The sequence below is a fragment of the Grammomys surdaster genome, unplaced genomic scaffold (genome assembly GCF_004785775.1).
Source record: "Grammomys surdaster isolate TR1022 unplaced genomic scaffold, NIH_TR_1.0 125341, whole genome shotgun sequence".
In the NCBI taxonomy this organism is placed as follows: Eukaryota; Metazoa; Chordata; class Mammalia; order Rodentia; family Muridae; genus Grammomys; species Grammomys surdaster.
The window spans coordinates 582,694-587,815 of NW_021620215.1; the positions used below are offsets into that span (position 1 = coordinate 582,694).

At 51.4% G+C, this 5,122-nt stretch overlaps 1 protein-coding gene across 1 annotated transcript in view; it reads right to left on the reverse strand.

Annotated features, from left to right (window-relative positions):
• The window catches only part of Igsf9 (immunoglobulin superfamily member 9), a 16,562-nt gene extending 15,009 nt beyond the window's left edge, over positions 1-1,553 (reverse strand). The window contains exon 1 of the mRNA XM_028785710.1: positions 1,530-1,553. The gene's annotated coding sequence lies outside the window, so the exon portion shown is untranslated. The remainder of the gene's footprint in view (positions 1-1,529) is intronic.
• Between the last annotated feature and the right edge of the window lie 3,569 nt (positions 1,554-5,122).

Genomic DNA, 5,122 nt, shown 5'->3' on the forward strand with positions numbered 1-5,122 from the left:
CTCTCTCTCTCTCTCTCTCTCTCTCTCTCTCTCTCTCTCTCTCTCTCCTGGTCTTGATCAGAAGAAAATAGCTAGTCTAGAGCAAATCTAAGATAGAATCTAGCCCCTTACCCAGTAGAGAGCACCCACACCCAATTCCTCACCCCATTCCCCATTCTCTGTGGGGAGCCCTGGAGCCTGGAGACAGTCTCCACTCTGTCCACACTGCTTTTGGCAATGAGTCAGGGGCTTGGGAGAGGAGGAGCTTGCCTTCCCCACCTGCTGGAGGCTGGGGGGTAGGAGAGGGAGGCCCCATCCTCCAGGTCTGGACAGATCCGGGCTGGCAACTGTAGCCACTTTCTTCATGATGCTGCCAGAGAACCTTCCCTCTGCCAGACACCCTGACTTAGTGCTTCGCCCTAATTACTCCCACACACTCCTCTCTAGTATCCTGGGGGTGCCAGGATTTGCCAGGCCCTTCCTTCCCTAACCCTAAAGGCACGATCTGGAAGAAACCAAAAATGCTTTGGAGTCCCTACGATACACAAAAAGAACCCTGGAGCATGGAGGGTAGGCAGTCCCAGCAGCTGCAGCACCACCTCAGCGTCTAAGACAGTCACAAAGGGCCAAAGAGCCCTGACCTGGGGCTGGCAAACCCAAGTGGACTCTGCTCTGCGGCCTCCACCCTCTTCTCGGCCTCCCACAATTCAGCACTCTCTGCAAAACACCCTCCACAGGGCAGTATCATCCCTGCCTCTCTGCATAACATCTCTGTATGCCTGACTCCTGGTAATCCCCTTGCCTTCTGCTGCACTCAGTCAGCTCTCCTGGATTTCCCTAGAAAACCTTCAGATTGTACCATATAGAAGCCATTCTTTTCTGGCTCTACCAAGAGTCTTGGTGATTCTACCAAGAATGCCTGCTGCCCGAGGTATCCCCAGAATTTACCCCACTTTTCCTGGAACCCTTCCAACTCTTCCTCCCACCCATCCTCGGTCCTTCCGGTCTTCCCAGCCAGCACTCTTCCTCCTTCCAGGACTCCCATCCCAGACATACACTTTTCACAGTGTCTGCAAAATTCCAGCTTCTCACACACCTAATCTCCAATTGCAGCAGGTCTTCGCTTCAAAAGCACTTCTGCCTGGCCTCCTCCAGAATTCCCACTTCCCCCCCACCCCCCCCCCCCCCGCTCTCCCGGGAATCCCCTACCCCCCAATTCTCCCGGGCTCAGCCCACAATACACTTCTGATAGTCAACCACAACGATTCTCTTTTCCCTCGCATTCTCTGGCTCCTGGAACGTCTTTCTTTTGGAACCCGCCAAGAAGTCCCCCTACATTACCTCTAATACTCTTCCAGATCTCGGGAACCCCCCGCTCACCCATCAGTAATTCCACTTCGCTTCCAGAACTACCCTAGTTCTGCTCCTCCAGATAATTTCACTTCTCTCTAGAGCTCTCCCGCTTCCCCCGTCCCCCCCTCAACTCTACGCGGCCCCCCTTGTCCCCGTCGGCACCCCATTTCTACCCCCCAGGACACCCCAACCCTCACCTGCTCTGCACAGTACAGCTCTGCTCTCGCAGCTACACAATAGGGGGCGGACCCGCCTCCCCGCCTTAGATGCCCCGAGCGCCTCCCGTCGCCCTGGAGACCGCCAATCCCCCCCCCTCCCGCGGCGGCCAATTGGAACCAACAGAGGCCGAGCAAAGCGGGCGGGACCCCCGAGCCGCCTGGGAGTTGTAGTTTAGAGAGAGAAGGACGCGGTCGCACGTGGGCTCTGGTCGCCCCCTCGTGGAGCTCTGTACAACTAAGCAGGGAAAGGCTGATTGCCGCTTCCCGCCTCGAGACAGAGGGACTACTAGGTCAGACAGATAGGTGCACCTAGGACCGCAGGAGCCTATCCACTTTGCAGGCTGCTTGCATGCCCTCCTTCCTTTATAACCTACCTGTGGCCTTCTCCCCTTTCTGAACAAGCGTGCCACAAAGGAGACATCGAAGGTTGAAATCTGAGCCAGGAGCAAGATCACTTGGAGGAAAGCACGACTCCCCGCCCCCTCCCTGGGGATCCACCCAAGTCTGGGGCCCATCTGATCTCTTCTATCTTTATCCCCACCCCCACTCATTTTCTCTCGCTGGACTGGAAATACCTGTCTGTCTTGGCGAGCTCCCAGCTTTTGTCCAGGCCCCTCCCTTGTGTGTAGCTTGCTGACGACTGAGTTCCTAGATTGGGGCTGCCAGACCTTCTAGCACCAACGACCTAGAGAAATAAGCCCAGGGGAAGGAAACGACAGGTACCCTGACAGCGAAAACTGAAAGAGAACGGACGGAGTATCTGATCCTGCACTGAACCCTTGCAGGGTGCCAGACCCTGGGGTAGAAACATGGTTTACTTATTGCTCGTGTAATCGGCACTGAAACCCCGCGGAGTGCAACTCCCTTTATTAGGGAGAAAACAGTGGCCAGACCAGATGGAGGAACTTGCCCAAGATTTCCCACCTAGGCACATTCAGCACCCGCGTTCAGATCCAGCGGAATTCACTGTTAGAAAACAGGTGCTCCCTAAGCGCTCCTCAGTGCCGGCAGCCACGTCATCATCACCCCTTGGACTTTTCATCTACAGGCAGAAATAAAGCTGCCCTCAGAAATCTGTACTCAGCTTGGCTCTGCTGTGGGGGTGCAGGCTTGCTATTTGCTTTCCCGTTAGGCTCAAGCAACATTGTCCAGATCTATGTGTCCCAGTGAGTTCCTCCAGAAGTCTGCCATGGTAGCAACATACTGTCCTCACCACAGTCTGACTCAGGTAAAAATTGTAATCATGGTCGGGAGTGGGCCCTTAGGGAAGATTTTAAGCACACCTATGTCACTGTCACACCACCCCCTATAGTGGCCATGCAGATCTGATCCCAGCACTGTGGTTGGCCTTTCATCTCTAGTAAGTCCTGAAAGGGAACCATTCTTCCAGGTGTAAGTGCCTGGGTGTTTTGAGTCATGGTAAGAACTTACACTAGAGGGAAGGAGGCTGCAGCAGAAGCATGGTCTTTCCTACTACCCCATCTTAGCTAGTGTTTCCAGTGCTGTGAAGATACGTCATGACCACAGCAACTCTTATAGAGGAAAGTATTTCACTGGGGCTGGCATACCGTTCAGAGGTTTAGTCCATTATCACCATGGCAGGAAGCATGGTGGCAGTTTGCATTAACCTATTTCAAATGGCCAGTAAGTGTGTCTTACAACATACTGCCGCACTACTATCCTGACTTCCAACAGTTCACTTGCTTCCAGGTTTCAGCCTGTTTTTCCAGGCTGTTTTGGGCTTTCTCTGTTCACAGACTGGCTATGATAAGAAGGGATACTGCCAACTGCAGGGAGATCCCTGGACCTCCCTGTCACACAGGAACGATTTGTTTCTCTGTATGCCAGCTCCTAAAAGACATGAAACATGGGGCATCCCTCTGTGGAAAAAAAAAAAATGGATGCCCGGTGGTTTTCCCAGGCAGGCCCTTACCCTGCAGTGGTACCTGCTATGACAGAAGTTGAAGCTATAGACCCTTGTTGAAGACAGAACTGGTCAGGAACTAAAGGAGGCCCAGATGACCAGCCTCAGGCCAGGGACTGCTTTCTAGTGAGATAGGAGTCCTGGCCCTTAGAGTATCAGTTTACAGTCTTAGGAGTGCACTGGGGACTAGTTTTTCAACCTCCACACATCCTACCTAAGCTCCAAGAGATCCCATCTCCTTCACAGAAACCCAGGGATGATGTTCTTTGTGCACATCTGGTCTTGGTTTCTAAAGCTGTCCCCCACTCCTTGAAGAGCCTCCTCTTAGATTGCCCTAGTAGTCAGATCACGTGCCCCGCTTTCATGAAAGCCATTTGTCCTTGCTCTCCATGAGCCCCCTGATGCATCTTCCTATACCAGAGACTTCACGTTCTTAGAAGACACTTTGGTGATCAGCATCCTCCTCAAAGACAAGAAAGGCATCATGCCATGTGGCTCTTTTCCTACCCTTCAGGTACCTCTTCCAAGGCTCTGCAGGGATCCCAGCCCATACCAACTTGGTGGAAACATAAGAACTCCAAGAAGCTACACTTATATCTTCCTTTCAATTATGTGGGTTTTTTTGTGGAACTGAACTGTGGCTCAATGGATGTTGGATAAACACTTTCCCAGACCAGGGGAAAGTGGCAGAGTAAAACCAAAATCTCCTGAGATCTCACCCAGTTCCCTCCTTGGTGTAATTTATTTATTACTCACCCTGTCCTGCTGATTAAGTAGCTTCTCTTATACCTGCTCCTCCCCTGAACCCTGGCAGCTGCCTAAGTAAAATACACAAGATCCGATTTGGGGAAAATTATATAATAGGCATGTCAGATCTAGAGCTGCAGTAAAAGCAAGAGCAAAGAGCTCTATAATGACCCAAAATTCTAATCAGAAGGCCCATCAACTTAAGCAGGGTTTCTATGTGTAGCTCCCTGACTATTCTGGAACTCAATTTGTAGACCAGGCTGGCCTTGAACTCAGAGATCTACCTGCCTCTGCCTCCTAAGTGCTGACATTAAAGATGTGCGCCATCACAGTATGAAACTTGAATGAAAGTCAAGAATCCAAGATCTTGGCAATTGATCCAGCAAGTTGTCACTTCTACCAGGTGAGCAGCGGGACTCAGAGCAGCTGGAATCAGGAAGAAAACAGAGGTCACCAAGCTCAACTATAACCCAGAGAAGGACTGAGCAGGGGCCCCTCCCACCTTCGTGTGGGACAGGGTCTATGTAGACTTGGTACACTGGGTAGGAGTTAAATTTGCAGCCAGAATAAAGACAGGACAGGAAAGCAAAGAGTCTTAGACATAACACTTATGCAGAATTCTAAATGAACTGCTGTCGTGTAGGACTCACAAGTTCAATTACCTGAGAAAGCCTCTCACTGTAGTTTAGAGACTATAAGACTTAGGTTGGTGGAGAACTAGATGCATGTAGAAAAAAACAAACACTTCATCCTAATGGGGTCTTTGGACTCATTTTCCCACCCAGAGGGCAAGCCTGAGAAGAGGCATGCACTTTAGTAAAGATGCCTAGACAGGTAGTGAGGGTGGGAAACAGATTTTTCCTGGGCTGCCCAGTGCAAACAGAAGCATCAAGCACAGCTC